Genomic DNA, 22,686 nt, shown 5'->3' with positions numbered 1-22,686 from the left:
GATTGTTCAAATAAGCCCTAACTTTAGAGATCAAGCACATGAAGCAGGAATTCCAACGATCCCTGGGCAATGTGGGGAATACATCCTGTTAGACCTCATCAACCTTGTCTAGGAAAAGTTCAGAGTGTTTTCACTGTGCCCTCCACCTCTGTAAGATACACACAAGGTGGACACTACGAATGGGCTGGAACCAGCTGTCCATCTTCCTGCCACAGAAAGCACCACGTATTTACCATTCCAGCACACAAAATCGCTCCTCGAATAACTCAAGCCTGAAAGGAGATTTCACAACTTCCTCACATTTCCAAACACTCTTCAGTGGAATCTAAATTTCTCCACTTTGAACACATCCCTCTCACAGCACTGATGTCATGGAATAGTACCCTTCACTTCTAGATTTTGCCTTGACAATGCTGTTAGTATTTTGAGGGCTCATTTGAAGGTCTCCTATCCCTAGCACAAAGGTGGATGAACAGTTGGAAATGCATGAGGGCCAGGACCACATCTTATTCAGCTTCCAAATTCCAGGACACATTCGATTTCTATTTCTTAAGGGAAGGCATTTCTTCCATACTAAATCTTCTTTTCCAAGCCTGAAGACCAGAGTAATTGTGGAAATGAATCTTCTTGTTCAGGGCATAGAACTCTAAAAAATACCTTGGAAATCTTCCCTATGAACCCTTCCTTGACTTCCCTCACCTCAAAATAATCTTGTTTCCTCTGTATTAATTACATCAGTACCACACAGTCCCTAGTATTCTGATGGAAAGCAAGTAATTTGGCAAACAACAATCATAAAGATTTACAGAGTACAGACCATGTTCCAGGCACAATTTTAAGTACTTCACAAATATTAATTTTGTCCTCCTTTGCAGGTAAGTATTATTACTGTCCCCATCTTACAGTTGAGAAAACAGAGTCTCAGGGAGGATACAATTCTAGAAGTGGTGGGATTTAAAGTTGGATGCTTGAAGTTTGACCTAGGATCTGTATCAGAAGCCACTATTCTACACCAAAGCTACAGCTAGCTAGACATACATAAGCCCTTCAAATGCTTCTTGCTGTTGTTCTAGTGAAAATACAGCTGTAGGCTTAATGAGAAATTAATTATCCTTGGATCCTTATCTCCGACACCCACATCAAATCCCCAAGGCCCTGAAGAATTTGCTGATCCCTTCCCTATCTATTAATGAAAGCTTCCAGTCACATGGACTGGCCACATACACACTGGGTCTGCCTTCCTTGAGGCCAGAGAGGCCCCGGAGGGAGGCGGAGGAAATGTGGCTCACAGCTGCCCCCACCCCCACCCCAGCAAGCAGTGCCTTAAACCAGTGTTTCTCATAATCCTTGAGCCACTACCAATGGTAACTGCACAGCACTTTGCACTTTTCATTGACTCTACGTCACAGACTCACTTTGCTCCTATGCCACAGGTATTCCCGGCATGTTAATTTCACACATGACAAAATTCCCAGGCTCAGAAATACCAAAATGCCAAATTCCTTATGTAAAGAAGCTTGGCTAATTAGCAGATGTTTACATTCAAACCTAGATCCTGACTTAGAATCCCATGATACAGCGTCATTTCCTACTCATTAAGTTGGTCCCTTTTATGTTCTGTCCTTGGCATGTATACACATACACCACTGACTTCTCTTTCTGGACCAGTGGAATAGGAGTCAGAATAAAAAAAAAAAAAAAAAAAAAAAAAGGAAAGCCATCTAAACTAAGCTCTTGTTCTATGAACCATGAATGAATAAGAACACGGGTAAGAGCTATGTACAGTCAACAAGGATTCCCTGGATGCTAGCTCTGTGTCTGTCACTCAGCTAGGGGCTACAAAGACCCCAGCGACTAAATCACAGCCCTAGCCTTCTAGGAGCTTCTAGTCTATTAGCATATGTGTGTCGATGGTAACTAGATCTGTCAAAGGAAGCTCACTTTGTCTGAGCCTCCTCTGAGCAAGGAATGGTGTGCAGAGGGGAAGAAAAAAACCAGATCCTGTTTTAGCATAAGCAGGAGACCAGAAGTACATTGCGCTGGGGAAAACTCCAGACAGACAATGTTCAGAATGAGTTAAAAAACACCTGTAGGCCCCACTGACCAGGGAAGCAAAACCCACTCAACCTCCGAGCTGACCCGGGACAATGTCAAAACATGCCTGCTTACACAGTGTCCCATCCAGTGACCCTTTCACTCTTGAAAGAGTCCTGGCTTAGACAGTAAAAATCACATGGTCATCCTTGCCTTCCAGGAAATTTATGACCTTTTCCAACAGCCCCTGGGCAGGAAAACAATTTGGCTTCTCAAGGTCATTGAGTTGTCTTCTTTCCGCTCCTTGTTACAGAGCTTCTCCTCACAGCCACCATCCTGCAACCAGCACAGGCTCAAGGAGGACAACCTTCACAATGGTGTGTCTCCGCTCAGTGTTAGCACCGAAGCCAAAACCATTCACCATCAGATCCCCAAATGCACGAGCTGTAGATTCAAGCATATCTGTCCTGTAGCCTGACTCTGAAAGTTTCTGGCTGGGTGATCTTAGGCAAGCCACTCAACTCCTCTGTGCCCCAGTTACCTCATCCATAAGAGGGGGTAATGACACCCATATCATCTTATGGGACTCTTGTTGGAAGTAGTCTAAGTGAAAACAGCCATCCCAGTTACTGGTCTAGGACACATCTACCTGCAGCAGGCTTTCTGGAACACATGAGCTCTCAGAAGTAAAAGGCATGGAGGATATGAACATCTCAGGAACCGCACTATAGTACTGGGACTCAAACCCTTGTCCGCCAAGTGGGAGCTACTTCTTCATTTTTACAGAAAATGGAAAACATGGCATGAGCACTTCATAAGACTGATGGTACCTTCTAAAACTGACCACACGCATTCCCTAAGATCCAGCATTTCCACTCCTGGGACATACCAAGAGGAACGCATTCATAGGTTCACCCAAGGACAAGTGCACAAATGCTCCTAGCAACACTGTTCACAACAGCCCCAAACTTGGAAACCAACTTTATGCCCATCAACAGAAGGGTGGATACATAAAGTGTATTACAGTCACGTAATGCAATACTACACAACAGTAAGAAAGAATGTTCCACGCAACAACACTATGCTGAGCAAAAGGAATCAAACAAAAATGAGGACACGTCGTATGATCCATTTATATGACATTCAAGAATAGGCAAAACCAATCCACAGTGTTGGAAGTCAGAATTATAAAAGGGTGGTAGCCAGAAGTGGGAATGCACACAGAGCTTCTTAGCACAGAGACAGTGGAGGCGGCTTTATAGTATTTTGTTTCTTGATCTGGATGCTGGCTACATAGGTGTGTTTAGTGGGTAAAAACCCACTGAGCTATATACTTATAGGCTGTGTATTTTTCTGAATCATTTTGAACTTCAATAAAAAGTTTTTTAAAAATATTTATATATTAAAGATTTTATTTATTTGACAGAGAGAGAGAGAGATCATAAGTAGGCAGAGCAGCAGGCAGAGAGAGAGGAGGAAGCAGGCTCCCCGCTGAGCAGAGAGCCCAATGTGGGGCTCAATCCTAGGACCTTGAGATCATGACCTGAGCCAAAGGCAGAGGCTTAACCCACTGAGCCACCCAGGTGCCCCTTCAATAAAAAGTTTTTTTAAAAACTTGAAAATGCAAGATATATTTCCTTTTGCAGCAGAGAGTTGACCCAAGGAAGTAGGCAGTAGACACTTAGCAAAGGGCAGTGGGATATTTCATTGAATAAATGTGTGTTGCCCCCTCCCCCCATGCCAGGCCAGGCACTGCACAGAAGTCTAGGCAAACAGAGCCAATAAGACTGGGTCCCTGTTCTCCATCATCATCATCATCATTAATAGTTCATAGTGCTCTCTATGTGTCAGCCATGGTTTTAAGCAGTTCTTTCTTCCTTTTCTCTTTTCACCAAATCATTCATGAACTTCATCTTCATCAAAACCCATTTTACAGATAAGGAAATTAAGGCACAGAGAGGTGAAGTAACTCATGCATGGACACAGAGCGAGTAAGAATTTAAACCTCAATCTGAACCCAGGGCTGGTGCGGTGACCCACAGCCTTCTCCTCAGAAAACTGGAGTCTCAGCTCTGTTAGCCTCTGCTCCCATTTAGACAGCTGCAAACCTCCATAATATGACCCCTGCTCGGGGCAGAAGTGATGGGAAATGATCATGTGTGTCTTGGAAAGGCAGTTCCTAATTCTGGGAAGCTGCCAGCCCCCTGCCACATGACAGGTGACAGATTGATAAATATATTGACAGAGATTAAAAAAGGAAGGGAAGGTTAAAATGCTTTGGCCTTTCCACTGCCCCAAGTCTGCAGAAACTCTGAATTTGCTTCCAACTTCCAAAGCCACCTTGGGCAGTATGGAAATACTAACCGATCTTCCCACAGACCTAGAGTCACTCCCTTCCCTCGCTGCCTGGCCCTGGGTCCTTGACGCTGGGGACTGTGGTGTCTGGGAGGAAGTGAGGAAGGATTGACGTGGCCCCTGAGCTGTGAATCTAGGTCCCTGAGTCTGATACATCGCGCATCTATCTCACAGGCAAGCTTGGCTTTGGCACTTGGGTAGACGATCAGTATATGTAACCCGAGAGGCAGAAGGTTCAACACTGCACCAAAGCCTGCCTGTGCTTAGGACAAGGCAAAGGGAAACAAACATCCCTAAGGGTGAATCAGATCCGCCAGAGACCCATGCAAACACTCGGTGAATATGTCTGCAGGTGGGAAAGCCGCTCCTGATGGGCCAGCAAGGTTCTCTGACACTGCACCCCACTTTGTATTACAGAAGCACTATTAAGATGGAAAGGAATTCCCAAAGGCCAACTTGTTCTGTCCCCCTTCTCCATCTGGTCATGCTTCTATCCACATATACCCAAACCCTTCAGCCTCACAGGGGTAGGAAAGGGCAAACACAAGTTTAGCAATAAAATTCAAAACTCTTGCTCAGTCTGTCCAGTTATGACATAGCGCTATTTGTAGGGAAATCAGTTGGGTCTCACCTAGAAAACACACAAGATAGAGCACAGTCACCAATGATTACCTAGAAAATAATGGGTTGCTCCAAACCAATTTCATTCGAAAGAGTCAAAATGTCTGAAGCAGGCAGCAGATTATTTGGAAGGGCTTTTCGAATCCATCCCCCATGGGACAGAGGGACGGACAGGAGGGACCACTGGGCAGAAGGAGAAGTGCAGTTGCCAGGCCCTCAGTGAAGGCCTCGGTCAACCCCACGCAGAGCCCTGAAGCTGGGATGCCCTTTAGAAGCTTTCCGAATTGGTACAGAGAGCCCAAGCCTTCATCACTCCCACCAATCATTGGTTACAGGTTACAGGTGACCCAGGAGGGGAGGGTGGGCAGGACAACTCTCTTCAGTGGAGGCCAGTACAAAGTGGGCTGGCCACCGGGTCAGTCCAGAGAGAGGGTCAGGGCGGCACAGCCTATTTCCGCTATGTGGGGATCTGGACCCAGTAGGTGATCTGAGTGTGGAGTCCACACACCTGACCATTACACTACACTGCCCATTCTATTTCCATCAGGACGGTTTTCCCATCTAATGCATGTCTTTGATATTTCCCACTGCATTCCTACTCAGCCAGTGATAGAGGAGACAGAAGCCAGGAAGGTTAAATTGGATGAGAAGGGGGAGGGCGAGCCAGAAGGCCTGATGCTCGAGAGCTTCCCTAGGGAACTATGGAGGACTACGTGAAACATGCGCTCCTGTCCCAGATGGTCATCAGCCTAGGTATGTCCATCGCTCAGCCGGAGTGCCAGAATGCAACTTTCCTGGGTGATGGATGCTTGATATGTCAGAAGCAGAGACCCAAACTGGTGATCATCCAGGATGAAACCATGTTTAATAACTGACTGATGCAAAAATAAATATGCCTACAAAAATGGCATGATCTCAAATATATAGAGCTGTGTGTATCTCAGCCTAAAGAAATCAGAAAAAATAAAAAGGAGTTGATGCATGGCGGGGGTGACCTGATAGATGACCAAGGGGAAGAAAAGTATGCCATGGAGTAACATACAAGGGTAGATTCAGTTTCATGAGAAATAAATGTTCAGACAACAGGTCCCATCTATCTGTGTATGCACTGGTAGTATTTGTATCAACGAAGTACAAGGTAAGTTGGCTGTAATCTAGGCTATTAACATTAATGGCGAGGGGGTGGAGGGATAATGTTATTCATTTTCCACTTGTCTTATTTTTCTGCATAATATTGATTCACTTGTTTAAGCAAGTAAGAATTATTCAGAATGTGGAAAAATCAAAGAATATGCTTTTTAAAATGATCAGCATAGTGCCAGGTGCAGAGTAGGGTCTTATATAGAAGTATTATTTCATTCCCCCTCCCTGCCCCTCACCTCAATTAAGTAGCTCTGAATGGTTCATTGGGGGTTGATCAAAAGGCCAATATTTTTCTGTGCCCTCCTCTTAATCATTAGAAGAGAACTTTAATAATCTTCCACACAAAATATGTGTCTGCCATCAAAATAAATCTGCCACTGAAAGCTATAAAAATTATGCAACATGTTCTAAATGGCAATGCTGTGAATTATCTGCTGTTTGCTATTAACTGTGACCGTGCTTCTCTCTATGACCATGCTAACAAAAGCTGACCATACCAAGCCAACTGCCAATTATCTTGGCACATATACATGCAAAGCCTGGAGAAGCCAAAACCCAACTTTTCACCACATCTGCTGACCAGAAACCAAAGGGTTGGTTTTATGTTTCTTCTGCCTTTCCCTGTCCCTGGCTACCCCTTAGGAGAGGTGTTCCAGAGGGCAGGAACCAGGAGAGCCCAGGAATGAAGACACAAAGGGTCCCATCGTCTATAAACTGAGTAGCTCTTCTCTATGCGGTTGGCTATGGGGATTTTCTCTTGAAGCCCCGTTAGCACCTGGGTAAGCCCTATTCACCTCTCAAGAGTTAATTCAGATATCACGGAGTTGAATCAAGGGTCTAATAGACATAATTTGGCTACCAGGTGTGGAGTCAATGATGCAATTTGACTTTTATGAGCTCCACACGTAGAAGGCATGAAGGAGACTCATTTCTTGTCTGATGATGCAAGGTGTTTGATGTTGTGACAGAGCTGGATGCTGTGTTTGTGAGAGTCAAGAGGAAACAGTGATTGGGGGAAGCCTCACAGAAGGCATCTGACAGAGAAGTGGACACTGGAGTGAGCCTGGCAGGAAGACAAGGACTGGGGAAGGGCTTTTCAGATAGACAGAACTATGAACAAGGGTGCAGAGGTGGGATGGGCTTATGACCAGATTGAGCGCAATAAATCCTAAGTGAACCCGGAGAAATGATGACGACTGCTGGTCGACATAACACTCAGACATTCAGGAACTCCTGTGTTGTCTTGAAAGGACAATCATTACCTCAGAAACCCATTTCTCTTCATCATACCACCTCACCAACTGATTCTGTTTGACCACCACCTCCCTTATTCCTGTCCAGATATTAGATGTGGATTTTTTACTTTAATCTAGTTTTTTTTTTGCTTTTACTTGGTTAATTACCAGTCCTCTCAAATCCTCTCAACCATCCTGCGAGGGACGTGTGATTTATTATCATCCCCCATCCCCCTTTTTCAGGTGAGAAAACTGAGACTCGGGGAGTAAATAATATGCAAGGTCTTACATCAGGTAAGTGGGGGAGCCAGGATGCAAGCACAATTTTCCTGATTCTAGAACCCATATTCTTGACCACCATGCTGTCCTGTCCAGCTCCAAAATATGCCCTCTGTTTCCTTCAGAGGTCCAGAGCAGGAACCATCAAACCTTTGCTTTTCTGTTAAAGGTTCAGACAGTAAGTATTGTCAGGTCTGCGAGGCTGATAGTCTCTGCCACAACACTCAACTCTTGCCCTTTTAGTGCAAAAGTAGCCACAGACAATCTATCAACAAATGTCATGGCTGGGTTCCAATAAAACTTTACTTACAAGACAAGGTGATAGGCTGGATTTGGCTGTTGTAATTGCTGGCTCCTAATATATAGTAGTTTGTTCATTCATTCACATAACCAACATTCGCTGAGTGACTTACCTTGTGCCCGGCACGTTATGGGGCTACAGGGATCACCATACAAGCACCGCCTTTTGAGGTTTAAATCCAGGCAAAACATTGGCTGGTTCTTTTTTTTTCTTTTCTTAACCCATGCCTGACACCCTGAATCTTTTTTTTTTTTTTTAAGGATTTTATTTATTTATTTGACAAAGAGAGATCACAAGTACATGGAGAGGCAGACAGAGAGAGAGAGAGTTAGAGGGAAGCAGGTGCCCTGCTGAGCAGAGAGCCCCATGCGGGACTCGATCCCAGGACCCCGAGATCATGACCTGAGCCGAAGGCAGCAGCTTAATCCACTGAGCCACCCAGGCGCCCCTGACACCCTGAATCTTTTTTTTTTTTAAAGATTTTATTTATTATTTATTTTGACAGAGAGAGATCACAAGTAGGCAGAGAGGCAGACAGAGAGAGAGAGAGGAGGAAGCAGGCTGCCCGCTGAGCAGAGAGCCCGATGCGGGACTCGATCCCAGGACCCTGAGATCATGACCTGAGCCGAAGGCAGCAGCTTAACCCACTGAGCCACCCAGGCGCCCCTGACACCCTGAATCTTAACGTTGGTACTCTCCACTTTGACTTTAGTCTGTCACTTATATTCGGATCACTTGGGGAACTATCAAGACAAAACTATCCATACCTGGGCCCCACTCTCCAGAGATTCTAATTTAATTGGTCTGGGGTGGGCCCAGGCCCACACATTTGAGACTTTTACTAGCTTCCCAGGTGATTCTAATGGGCAGCCAGTGTTGTTTCCCATCGCCTGGGGAGCTGTTCCCCTCCTGTTGTCTCCACCCGCTAGGGGAAATAGGGTAAGTCTTTTAAGCCCTCGGAGTTTGAGCTGTAAAATATGGTCAATGCCAATCTCACAGGATTGTTCTAAGGATGAAATGAGGCCACCTGCTTTTCAAACTGTAGGCTGTTATGCAAATGTAAGGCGCTATTGACATCGTGCCATTATTATTCGGTTTCAATATCAGTGATTTCTTTCCCTGGTGTTGACTTTAATTCTTTGAGCCCAGACTGCATTTGGGATTTCTAAAACACGCTCTATGGAGAGTTTACTAATAGCCCTGGTTCGTGGGTCAGTGAGTTGGTGGCCTTTCCTTTCTTCCCATAGAAGATCACATGGGGCTCCCATTTGTTTGGCATGGGGAACACCGAGCTGTGCCGCCCCACTTCTGAATTAAAGGTCTCCATCTCCAGCCTGAGATTAGCTGACCTTTGAGCACGCTGCTAAGCCTTGTATAAGTAGCTTATTTGCTTTGACTCGTGGACAAATATCCAAATCTATGCACTTTCTTGAGCTTAGAACCAGAGGGGGAAAGGTCCCTAACATTTTGCTAAGCACTGGGCAGTTTGCTAGATCCTACCCATATATTATTCTGTCTTACCTTCAGAACAAGCCTGTGAAGTAAGAAGAGTCATTGTTTTCATTTGACGGGTGAAGAAGGATCAGAAAGGAAGAATAGCTTGTGACCCGCTGGTGCCAAACTCAAACCTGAATCTGCTTGATTCTGAGCCTCCTTTCATAGAACCATGAGGTAGCCTACAGATAACCCAGCTCCTCTCTGGCCAGAACCCAAAGAGATACCAAACTGCCTAAGGTTTATATTTTTCCGGGTTCTTTTTGTTCTTTGTTTTTTTTTTTTTCCTCTCTCCTGTGGATGGGAACCCCAGAAAGAACCCCACAACACCTGCTAACCCCTTTAGTCCGTTAAGCTTGCACATTACTGGCAGAATGACACACACGAGTCTGAAGAAAAGGCAATCCGTCTCTACAGTGTCTTGACAGTGCAGTTTTACAGCCTCATAAAGACAAAAACAAAAAAACAAAACAAAAAAACAAAACAAAACCAACACCAAAAAATGTGAGAAGGGAGCTGGAGAACTAGATACTGCCAGGAGTGAGGAATTCACTGACCCCCAATCTGGGCCATCTCAAGAGAAGTTGGCCAGGGGCTGAGCCTCTTAAAAGCTGAAAAGTCATCCCAGGCCATGGTTAAAGAGAGAGCTTGAACAAAACAGAAACAAATGTGATCTTCAACATCTTAAATGTCAAGTTGACGGATAACTTAGAAGCTCTGAGATGGGCCCGGAGAACCTGCAGATGCTTTCTCCAGCCTCTGGTGCTCCTTCTGTCTGTGGGACTAGCCACTCCCCAAGACAGTGTATCAATGGGGGGGCCACCTCCCCACTCCATACACGCCATAGACACTTGGGGATAGCTTCCATACTTTATGACCCATCACAGTCTCCCCTTACTCTGACTCGAGCATCCTGAGGAACAGTGGCTGCCTAATGGATCTCAGACCTTGGGCTGATTCTTCGAGACTCACCTGGTTCTTGATCTTCGGGCCCCACCCACACCCCCCAGACCCATATGAATCGCTCTGCTGCCATCCTCCCTTCTGAAAGATCTCCAACACAGAAGTGGTTTTGGGGCCAGAAAACCAGGACGCCTGCCACCTCCTCCCACTGCTCGGGGTAACAGACCGGGCATGCTCCCGGATCATCCCCATTGATCACCTTCTCTAAAGGGAGGAAATAAGGGTGACCAGAGCCCCGGGACTGCCACCTATTGGCTTTTAATAATGAAAAACATGAGGTTTGGGGAGAGGTCCTTTCCAAAAAACATGGATTCCTGATGGCTGAAAAATGAAGAAATAACATTGTGCTCTTCCCTTCATTAAGGACCTATGACATCGTTAGCTTTGTTCTTAGTCCTTTTGCACAAATGCTATTTTTGCAAGAACCTTGTGAGGTCATTATCCCCATTTTACAGATGAGGAATCTGAGGCTCAGAAGGAGTAAGTATTACCTACCTCAGGTTCCTAATCCTTTCCCAGGGCCGTCTGCTCTGAGATCTGTACTCTCTCTGCTATCCCGGGGTGTATTTGAAGTCCAGGGCTGAAGGATGCAGGATCCCCAACCATAGAGACTCGGGCTGTGGAGGCTCCTCTGCTATCAAAGCCAAGTTGTTCTGCCTGCCAGGTGCAGGGACCTTCGGGAAAGAGCCTGAGTTTCATCCTACCTAAGTATGCCGATCTCCAAGATGACCCAACAACCGGCCAGAAGCTGGAGCTGACAGAAGAGGCAATGAGATCAGCGCAAGCGCCAGGGGTCTGGGAACACAATCTGGGTCTGTAGTTGGCGAAACATCTCCCAGAGCAAACCCAGGAAGATCAGAACCCCATGAACCCGCCAGAGAAAGCCGACATGACGGAAGAGTTGTAAGTGCAGTTCTTGCCCTCGGCTTTCCCTGAGGGTTCCTGCACAGGGATGAGAGTATTTCTCAGAGTCCACCGGCCCCATGTCTCCTGTGTCCCTGAGTCTTCCTTCTATTTGCACATAGCAGGAATGGGTGGGACCATTTAAAAGTGGTATTTCCACTGGCTCCACTAAAATCAAAGAAACAAGCCTCTGCCTCGTTGATTATCTTTATAGCCTCCCAACCACCTTCCCTTAACTTCACCCCCTTCTTCACCCCTGCGTCCAACTCTCTTCAGCGAAAGGCGGAGTTTAACCTGTTTCGTTTCGAGAACTCTAGGAGTGGGGGGTTGGGAAAGCAGACTAGGGAGAGAACATGTTCCCACAGAAAGCAGTAGGCTTTCAACCTCCCCCACACTCACCAAAAGAAAACACATTCACAGGCCTTCCTACTGGTCCTGCCCTCTCTGCCTCCCGCTTCCTGAACGCCTGACTTTCTTCTGAGGGCTAAGGCCCAGGAGAAGTTTCCTCTTTCTGTCCTGTGGGGGGCACGAGTATTCGCTCAGCATCCCAGGATCTGGAGGAAAAGCTCTGGAAACTCGGGAGTTAGGAGCCAGAGCAGGCAACAGAAGCAGGCAGCAAGACAATAATAGCACAGTTGTTTTTGGTAAAGGAAGAAACGGGAGTCGGCTGCAGCTCCCAGAACAGAAGAGAAATGGGCTGCTTGTGCTCTCATGCCTGAGGCCAGGACCATCCCCGCACAGTCACGAAGGCATAAACATGTGCCTGCACGTGCACCTCGTGGTACCCAATGACCCCTGCTTACACGCACTTTTGTTTACACTGCCCTCGGAATGGTTTCCCTCTTCTTCATGACATTTAAGTTGAAGACACAACTTCTGAAGTGAAAGGAGTCTTTCTGACATTGCTGTCTGCTCAGTCCTTTACGGCACTTCCGCAGGGGTCAATTTGTATAATTGCTAAAATCTACCCCAAATCTCGAACTTCCTGTGGGTCCGTTTTTATATCCAGATGACCTCCCTGTTCCTTCAATCCCTCATTTTCCTTAGGACATGGGGAGAGTCCGGCAATCTTCCTCCCACCCAAACAATGTATTTTGGCTCTCTTGCAAAATACAAAACCAGAGACCGAGTGAGGGCAAAGTGAAAGGGCTCTCTTTGTGGTCCTTGTTTCTTGGGCCCAACTACTGACATCCAGCACCGTGCCTGGGGCCATCCAGGGCTAGCCAATGCCTAGCTACTGGCTCTGAGAGCACAGTCCCCCTCTGCTTCCTAGGGAAAATCCACTCCCTCCAGCAGCCCACTCTTCAGAGAAATCCAAGAAACTGACACCAAACCCGGAAGAAGGGAAACACAAAACTAAACTCTTGAAAGATGGGAAGTTGCTTTCATTCCCATGTAGATTTCAAGGAAAACCTCCAGGGACTCTTTCCTGGAGAGGTGTAATTTTCCTTCCTACCTTCCCAGGAACTCTGCAAATCCACCAGAGAGGTGGAAAAGTGGCCAAGGCAGAGAGAGAAGAGTTAAATCAAGCCCAGACCTCGGCAATCTGTGTTCAATTTTGATAAAAATCTCTCTCCCTCTCCCCCACTACCCCCCTTCCTCCACCCCACAGTTCAGACATGTCTCTTTATGTTAGGAGCTTGCATCTTGTTTGGGGCACCACGGCTCCTCGAGAACCGGGCACATCTCTCCCTGTGGGCCCATGTGGCAGACGCACCCCTCCCACTCCTGGGGCAGGACTGGCCACCGCACAGAAGTGTCCAGACCACCACCGCCTCCGCCTCCTCTTCCTCCTTACAATTACCTGCCTCCAGCCCGGATCCTTCCTTCCTCTGTTAAGTCAAAGTCCCATTGCCTGGTGATGTCAGGGCCACAGCAGGAGGCTGGACGGCAGCCGCAGGTGCTGAAGTCCCCAGAATCAGAACCCCTTTTCAGGGATGCTCGTTCCCTCGCCCCAGGTCCCACTGTGGCTGAGAGCAAGACCCTCCAGCTCCCTCTGCCCTGCCTGCTGGTCAGAGGCCAGCCTTTCAAGTGGGAGCTGGGGCTGGGGAAGAGTTAAATCACCGGAACAAAGTCACAAGCTGAGCGGGGGGAAAAGCCACCACCAAAAAGTTGTCCGCTTCGGGGTTACTGGCTATGTGGCTATGTTCGTCCACTTGTGACAACAAGGAATCAGATTTCAAAGCCACGAAAAAAAATTTTTTTTCTAAGTTTCCCAAAGACATTTCCTGTGTCCAGATGTGCCAATACACAGACACAGACACACACGCGAATCACACCCGTGGGCGCACAGACACGCACACAGGCCCCGGGAGCCCACTCCTGGACCGGTGGCTCCTGCAAACACTTTGCAGAAACAAAACAGGCAGCCTGCGGAGCGGCCGCCTCTCCGGTCCCCTTTCAGCACTGCAAAGAAAGCGGGATTGGGGGGTGAGGGGTGTTGGAGAAGAAGTGTGGAGGTGCCGGCAGAAAGCGCCCGCCGCTCCGCCCGCCCCGCCGGCGCGAAGCGGGGCAGAGGCAGGGCCGCGCACTTACTCCGAAGACCCCATGGCGCGGCCGCCGCTCCCCGCAGCCCCGAAGCCGCCGCGCCGCCGCTGCCGCCGCTGCCGCCGGCCGCCGCTCGCCCTGGCTCCTCTGGGCGCCCCCGGGCTCCGAGAGCGGGCGGCGCGGCTCCACGCCCGGCCGGCCCGCGCCCCCGCCCGCCCCGCTCTGACGTCAGGCGTCTTGGAGCGGGATATTTATGGCAAGGATACTCTGAATGTTCCCTAGGTAGAGTTCTGATTGCAGCTCCTTGGGATTTGTAATTTTCACACTTTCAGACAGAAAGGAGGGGAGGGAGGAAGGGCGAGCGCGGCCGGCAGGGCGAGGCAGACAATGAGGGTAGCTGTTTCCAACTTTGGCAAGGAGCCTTCTCAGGGCTCCCTCTGTTTGGGAAACAAGTGAGGGTCAAGGAGGCTAAGAGTGGCGACCTGGGCAGCGGGGTTTGGGGCCTCTCCTCCCCTGGGAAAGGGACAAGAAGACCTGGTCTGAGCCGGCTGTGGGGGTCAGGTGCCAGGGGATGCCTCTCGTTCCCCAGAGTGTCCCTCCAGGGGGGACCACAAGTCCCAGGAAGGTGCTGGGGCAAGGACGGAGACAAACGAGGCAGACCAGAACAGCTAATTAGAAGCCCTGGTCCACACCCTAACAACTTTTCCATTTCTTCTTTGGGAGCGTGTACGTATAAAAAAAAGTTTATTTTTATTAAATTACGTTCCACACTCCCTGCCTCTGTATAGCTTTTCCAACTCAGTGCCAGTCAATTCATCTTACTTTACTGCTTATATACAGAGTTTGAGCCGTTTACAATAGCTCTTATTCATAGTTTTAAAAATTACTTTTAATTTTTTTTTTCTTAAATGTGATTGTGATCCATCTCTTTGACTCCACTGGAAATCGTCTCAGTCAAGAACAACCGTGTCTTCCATGATTGGCACCATTGTCAGGGTGAGTGTTTGATCTCTCTACCTCATCCCCCAATCCCAGGAGTGTGCAAGCAAGGGTGCCCACACTAGTGATGACTCTTGCAGAATTTTCTAGGTGTTTAGGACTGGATTCCAGCAGTCACCTGTCCCTCCACCCAGCTAAAGGGACTTAAAAAAAGGGTTTGGCTTAACTGCCATCTTTCAAGAGAGGAGAAAAAGAGGCATAATGCTTTATCTTTCATGATTCCTGCAGACTGGAGAATAAACATAAACGTGATACACATGATTGTATAAATTGCTCGGGTAGTTCGATAACAGAAATGTGTATGTTTTCAACTCCCTGTTAATGGGAAGGAGCACAGATAACCACAAAGCATCACTAAAAAAACACAACTCTGGTGAACTTTCCATTAGCCCAGATGGGGTAGAAGTGGGGGGATGTCTTAACCACAGTTACAGTGCAGCAGGGATTCAAGGAGTTGGAATGTGTTTACCCCTTTGGCAGGAGCTGGTTAGGGCTGATTGCCAGAAGGAGCCAAGTCTTGGGTCTGAGCCTCTTGGTGGGGGACAGCCAAAATGTTTAGGTCCAAGCCACAGAGGGCCCACAGCCCTGCTGTTTGGTCACTGTCAGTTTGCCCTCCTGAGCATAATATCCCACTGCCATCTCCCTCCATCCCCTTCCTCACATTAAGGCTCCACTGGCAAGATGAACTGGGCTCTGTAGTGGACATTAAAAATTGACTTCCTGGAGCCATTCACAGGCTCCTTGTCCCCAGCCTTCCACAACTAAAGAAACCGGAAGTCTACAATATTCACCACTCCGGACTCCGTGGTAGCTAAGGATAGCTAGGACACCCAGTTCTGGCCAGTGAGGTTGACATGCAGAAGGCAAGAGTTAGCTTCCAGAAAAACTCTTTAAGAAAAGGTCAGATTCAGATGGCATGCCCCTTCAACCCTTTGATGCTCCGTATTCCTCCTTCCACCATTTCTTCTCTTTTGGAACACAGATATCATGCCTGGAGACACAGCAGCCATCCTGTAGCCTTGAGAACAAAAGTCACTCACTTTTGTTGAGTGCAGGATGGTAGAAGGAGTTGAGGCCCTAGAGGACATCCGTAAATGGCTGTGCCTTCCTCTGACTTCTTGTTAGGTAAGAAAAATAAATGTGTATGTGTTTAAATTAGAGTTGAGTCTTCCATTGTTTACAGCCAAGTATAATCTTACCAGATACATCTCGATCAGCTCACCAAGATGTAATATTGGGACAATTCCCAAATAAAAACATTAGCTTATAGGGATGATTATTTTTAACACGAAACTTTGCACTGGCATAATTCTTTATAGTTTTCAAAGCCTATACACATATATCTCCTCTGAACCTCACAATTCAGGGAGCTATCACTATAGCCTCCATATTTTTTTATATATATATAAGAAAAGCCAGATCTGATAAGTGTCCTGCCCAAGGTCACACAGTCAGCAAATAAGATACCTTGAATGCTAACCTAGTTCCTCTGACTCTGATTCTGTGGATTTTCCACATCTTTATAAAATCACAACAGAAATGTATAATGAAGAATCTGTATTCCTACTAAGCTGAAATGAACTTTACTTATTTCAACATAAATGAAGCAGTTTGCAAGTAAATTCTGAAACTGGAAAGTGCCACAGTCCACTAGGGAATTAAGTTCCCAGATCCCCTTCACCTTCCAGCTCCCTTCTGGCATCCTGCCCTGAATCCCTGCAATCGCTCTTTCTTAAGTCAATGACCTTTTCTATGAATCGGTCCTGTCCCTCTTCATTCCCACATCCCTTAAAATGCTTATGCCACCCTTTTCTTGAAGCTCCTTTCTCTCAGGGACATCTTCCCATCACTTTGACTTCCTTATGTGGTTTCTCTTCCTTCATCTAGATGTTGGTGTTCCCCTAGAATCTGTCAGCAACTTTCCTTCTGAGAGTCACAGACTATCCTATGATTTCATCCTTTGTTGTGAATTCCACCACAAGTTCTTGGGGAAAGTCAACCACTGTTTCTACAACTAAATGTATATGCCAACCACCATTTTCTTCTCACTTTTCCAGCTATTTATTGTCATATTGCCCAGCATGTGTCAATGATTAAATAAATGGTATGTATTTTTAATTATTACTGTTTTTAAAAAGATGCAGAAAAGTTCCTCAGGCATAAGAGACTTTTATGACAGACTCATTTCTAGTATCAGGAGCTATGATGTGACCATTCTCCCTTGAAAATCATACCATAGGCCAATCGAATTGTCTACAGTCCTAAGAAGATGTGGTATAATTCATGGAAATGAGAAGCAGCAGTCCAAATGGAAATGAAGTGTCAGACCTAATGAGAAATAGAATATCCTCATTAACTGCTTTTAGAAATAACTCCTTTTACAATATCCTCATTAACTCATTCCAGGCACAAAGAGAGAAAGGAAGGAATTAAAGATGAGGTGGGATAGGGCCAGACACTTAGCCGTGGTGCGTGGGAACAGGAGAAGTGAGGCTATGTAATGGAATATTCCAGGTCTAGGAGAAGGGAGTCTATCCCTCCCCAGGTGAGCTTACTCAGGTTCTGTTGGGGAAAGGAGCAAGGGAAGCTCATAAAACATGTGGCTTTCAGTGCCAAGGAGTTGTTTTTGAGGCTGCTGAGCCCTGAGGAGTTCATAAAGTGGAGGGGCCTTTCCAAGGTCATGTGATTCACTCAGTACCCTATCCCCCACCCTGTAAAGCCCTAAGGTAAGGAAGTGTCTCCTATTCTCAAGACTGCCAGGGAGGGAGCCCCATCATCCTTCACCCGTCAGTCATCATCATGTTCCAGACATGTTCCCTGAACACACAGTAAGCTCTGTATAGCACACCACTCATCTGGAAAAGTCTGCCTCTTCACTGAGTATCCTCAAATAGTTCCCCGAACTTGCCCTGGCTTCCAGAGTCAACCACGCACTTCCAAGACTCAGCCTATTCAAGGGGAGATTTAGGCTTCACAAAGGTCCTTCCTTGCTCACTCCCAGTCTATAATGCATGGACCTTAGTGGCACTTAATGAAGAACTTTTGGAGAATGAGTGAGAAGCCAGTGAACAGGACATCTAATCAAGATGAGGCTCTCTATGAATAAGATGCCGCTTTCCCTGATTTACTGACATGGGCTATAGAAGATCATGAAACAAACTCTTTAGAATCAGAGACCTTGGTTAAATCCCCAGCCGTGCTTCTCAGTGCTGTGTGATCTCAGCATGGCAGGTAACTCTCTGAAGCTTAGTGTTTGTGATCGTTAATTTTATGTGTCAACTTGGCTCAGGCACAATGCCCAGATATTTGGTCAACCATTGTTCCAGATGCCCTATAAGGATGTTTTAGGCTGAGATTAACAATTAAATTGGGGAACCTCCCTAATGTCGTGGGCCTCAACCAATCAGTGGAAGGCCTTAATAGAATAAAGATTGATCTCCAGGCTTCTGCCAGCAGTTGGCCTTCAGACTTGAACTGCAAGTCTTCCCTGGGTCACCAGCCTGCCAGCTTCCCCATCAGATTTTGTACTTCTCAACCCTCCACAATTGCATGAGCCAATTGCCTTTTTTTTTTTTTTTAAATTTTATTTACTTACTTACTTACTTATTTATTTATGGCAGGGATAGAGAGGGAGAGAGCACAAGCAGGGAGAGCAGCAGGCAGAGGGAGAAGCAGGCTCCCCGCTGAGCCGGAAGCCTGCTGCAGCACTCGATCCCAGGACCCTGGGATCATGACCTGAGCCAAAGGTAGCACTTAACTGACTGCACCACTCCGGCACCCCAGGAGCCAATTTCTTAAAATAAACCCATCTATGCATCTGCACACATGCACACACGGCACACACACACACACACACACACACACCCTGTTGGTTTTGTTTCTCTAGAGAACCTTAGTACAATGTTCTCATCAATAATATGAGATGAAGATTATCACACTTCAAAGGACTGTTGAATTGAGGAAGAGCAGGTTGAAAGTCCCTACCCCAATGAGTCCTTCTGAAACGGGGAAGGAAAGATCACTGATTTGCAAGCTTTCCCTGATCTCACTATGGCTGTCAGAACCGCCTCACTGGCCCCCAGGCTCTGCTCATGAAAGTGCCAAACTCTGTATCAAGGGCAATGTGAATGCCTAGAAGGCAGAGGAAGATTGTTCTAAAGCGGACCTAGTTCAGCAAGGACACATCTCATATCAGGCGTTTTGATCACAGCCTCCATCCCGCTTCTCTCACTTATAATAAGGGATGAAACCTCCATTGTTTAGATCAGGACTCCTGGCCTTCTATTATTAGACAGTAACATCCAAGGATACAACTAAAGAAAGAAAAAAGTCCAAAGCTACCACAGTTCTTTCCTGGAAAGGATCAGGAGGACATGAACTGATCATGGATGGTTTAGGTCCTCATTGTGGTACATAGTAGAAAAGCCTCCGAATATGGTAACAGGAAAACCTGGTTTCTAATCCCAGCTCTGGATTTTATAGCTGAGTACAAGCATCATTTGGCTTCTCTGAACAATACAGATTAGCAGGAGTATCAACTCCATAATGCAAAGTGAGAATTGAACTACAGAACATTCATACCTTACAGACAGCCATTATTCTTATATGCTTGTCTTTCTCTTTGTCTTTTCCCATTTCCCACCAACCCCCTCAACACACACACAGCTCCTGTGTTAGTTAACACTGAGAATGCACTTAACATTGATGTACAATTCATTAGGCTCCTCGTATCCAGTTCTCTGCAAACATCTTTGCCTGGAGTTAAGAAACTTTCCTGGGATCAGACATGACCACACCAAATAGGCAGCGATTGGAAAATTGCCTCATAAAAGCTGTCTCCTTCCGAGGCGCAGGACTGCATTTTTTTGAGAAGCCTTCTCAGGTTGTTTGCAGCGGCTTTGAGGGTCGGCTGTGCTGCCTTGCCTACGTCAAAACCCTAAGTGTTTAACCACAAGACACACAATCCTGGGACATCGTGGCGGCAGCCCTCCACCCCCACGGCGAGGCAGGCCACGCGTGTGTCTAATCTGGTATGTGGCCCCCCAGCAGGGCCAGTGAGGCTCTGCACCTGGCCAGATGGAGGATGGAATATCACACAGTGTGCAGAGGGCTCGAGTGGGCAGGGAAGGGGTGAGATTCCTTCCCACCTCCCCCCGATTCCAGACAATGTGTGATCAGAGCCTAAGGTTTCCAGGCTGAGGAAGGCCATGCCCGCTAGTAGCCACAGCTGCTCATGTTATTTCTGGAGTCAGAATACTTGCCCACTCACAATGGCATACAGTCTGCCATTCTAGTCCCATTTTCAGTAGCTCAAAGCCCTGTGAAAAATAATGCTCAGGGCCAAGTATTTCGGTTAGCTTCAGGGTAAAGTTGTATTTTGAAATGTGAGAGAAAGGAATCTTTCCACTGATCTCTACTGAGGGTGAGAATGGGTTACACACACAAACACACACACGCACACATACTTTTCTCCATTGAAAAATAATTTGAGACTCTTAAAATCTTCAAGCATGTGTGACTCTGGGCTGTTAAATATATATGTGTGTACAACTGAGCAGGAACTTGTGTGAGACTAAGGGACTTTGAGAGAAGCATGACATGTTTCATCATTTGGTGGTTTTGTCTTTTAAAGGAAAATATCTTAAAAATGGCAAAGTGATGATGTTAGGAGTCTGTTCTTAATTACCACTCAGTAACTTGGCGATCTGGTATATCCCATTCACTTCTTTTGGAAAGTTCTCAGTAACTCATCTTTTCAGCTGTGTGTACACAATCAGCCACAGATAGAAGGAGAGATAAAACCCACCCTGGTTGCCCTTAGAAAGAGCACAGGACATTTGCACACTTAATGAGTTCTCCTGTAAATATGTACAAGCACAGATTTTCACACACTGGGGACTTTCATAGTCACCCAGTAGGTTTGATTGCTCTATATATGTGGTTTGGGACTCTGGTGAGAAGACCTTTCCTTACTTTCTTTAAAGAAAAGGAAAAAGAAGAAGGTGGAGGAGGGGGAGCTGGAGGAAGAGAAAAAGAGACACAAGGAGCAAGAGGACAAGCAAGGTGAGAAATCCTCCTCTAATGCTATTTGTTTATTCAGTCCTGTTAGTTGCCAAGCACTGTGGTAAGCCTTGGAGATGCAAAGATGAACAAGAAGGGATTCCTATCAACAACGAACTTAGTTTAGTGGAGAGACCATGCAGTCAAGATCAACTACATTCAGGTTAAAAAAAAAATAGAAATCATGAAACTTTCAGAATTCTTGTGATTAGCAGGAGGTAAAAGGCAGTAACACATTTCCTGCCTTAAGGGAGTTCTCTGGATGAAGAAGAAAATACCATCCCTAATTTTTACTGGTACCTTCCAGGCCAGTATTTCCAAATTGTGTTTTATAGAATGCAAATCCCTTAAATGACTTGCCAAAAAGGTAGTGTGAGAGTTCCTCATGGTCAAGTAAGTTTGATCAAATTATAAATTCTATGAGCCCCAACCCCCTTACAATTACTCAATATATGTTAGCAAATTGAAGGTTCTAAGAAGGCCTGCAGAAAAAGAGACCTGCCTATCTTTGCTTAGCACAGTATTCCCCAAAGTTATTTCCTCATAGGACCCATTTTTCACATAACATCTATGAACATTCCATAACTTTAAGAAACACTGTTTAGTCTAAAGGGGACCGTAAGAAATTTCTAAAAATAAACACAAGTGTAACAGGATGCTGAATTGGAATTTTTAATGAGGCAGCAAGATACAATAGATAAGAAATTCTAAAATAATATTTCAGAGTGAGAAGCAGACTTTAAAAAGAAAATATCTGGGTACTGGTTTTATGCCTCCAAAACCCCCTTTCTATAAAAAGAATTGGAATTGTGGAAGTTGAGAAAGATTGTTATGAAGAGGATTTCTTTGAAAGACCTGCACTAGAATTCCATGCCTTTACCCCCACAATGAGAACAGCTTGAGGGTGATGAGTCAAGGACCAAAGTGCTTCCCGAAGCTGGGAACTGTGGACAGTGTTGGACTCCAGCCTGGAAATCTAGAGGACAAGAGACAGATGATGAATTGATTTCGTGGTGGATCAAAGGAGAGCAGTTGCTTTATTGGGAAGGCTAGCACTCTCTGAGCTTGCTAGGACATGGATTAATACATGTTTCCTGAGGACCATATGTGGGCCACATGGGAGAGAAAGTGAGCCAGGAGCCCTTTTTAGATCTTATCAAAGAGGACTACCTGAAAGAATTATGGAACCACAATATCAAGAGTTGACATGGAGTGGACCATTGGAAAACCAAACTAAGTGGGGAAAAAGCAGATGAAAGAAGAAAATGCATATAACATAGGAGTTGCAAGGGCCCAAATGAGTAATCTCAGAAGAATACACCAAAGGAATCAGGAAAAACAATCTGATATATGCAAAACCATTTCACAACAATACCAATCAGGTAAAAACTTCTTTGTGAAAGGAGGGACTTCTGACCATGGCTGAGTAAGGAGATTAGCATACCTTATGTCCCCAAAGCAACTATAAATCTGGATTAGATTGATAAAAATAGCCATTTCAGCACTCTGGAAATCAACTAAAGGCATATGACAATCTGAGAGGTGGTTTATATTTCAAAAACTGATGAACTTTGAGTAAGAATAAGGGAATCTTTGATGTTCTGGCTTGAGGCTGTATGAAATCACTGACTGGCCACTAAGAAGACACAAGGGTGACCTTTAGGAAGCCAATTTTACAAATAGAAGAAATAATATTCAAAATATAATTAAGCTGAGACATCAGTGTCCGTATACTGCAGGTTTCACAAATTTAGCCAAGGCAAGTTACAAAACAAACAAATATAAGAGCTACAGGAACCTTTAGTGTTGGGG

At 46.0% G+C, this 22,686-nt stretch overlaps 1 protein-coding gene and 1 long non-coding RNA gene across 3 annotated transcripts in view; one reads left to right on the top strand and one right to left on the bottom strand.

The window, feature by feature from the left end:
- The window catches only part of DAAM2 (dishevelled associated activator of morphogenesis 2), a 126,898-nt gene extending 113,017 nt beyond the window's left edge, over positions 1 to 13,881 (bottom strand). The window contains exon 1 of one of the 2 annotated variants that reach the window (XM_044250495.1): positions 13,864 to 13,881. The gene's annotated coding sequence lies outside the window, so the exon portion shown is untranslated. Of the gene's footprint in view, positions 1 to 8,080; positions 8,220 to 13,863 lie in introns of those variants that run through there. The other variant, XM_044250501.1, reaches the window with a different exon arrangement.
- Positions 13,882 to 14,065: 184 nt separating this feature from the next.
- LOC122899427 lies at positions 14,066 to 15,853 on the top strand. The gene is made up of 3 exons (XR_006383112.1): positions 14,066 to 14,097; positions 14,770 to 14,811; positions 15,797 to 15,853. It is a non-coding gene; the product is annotated as an uncharacterized LOC122899427 (long non-coding RNA).
- Positions 15,854 to 22,686: the final 6,833 nt, after the last annotated feature.

This window comes from Neovison vison, chromosome 1 (assembly GCF_020171115.1).
Source record: "Neovison vison isolate M4711 chromosome 1, ASM_NN_V1, whole genome shotgun sequence".
Classification (NCBI taxonomy): Eukaryota; Metazoa; Chordata; class Mammalia; order Carnivora; family Mustelidae; genus Neogale; species Neogale vison.
The sequence above is the reverse complement of the archived record's forward strand: the minus strand, read 5'-3'. Positions and strand labels throughout refer to the sequence as shown.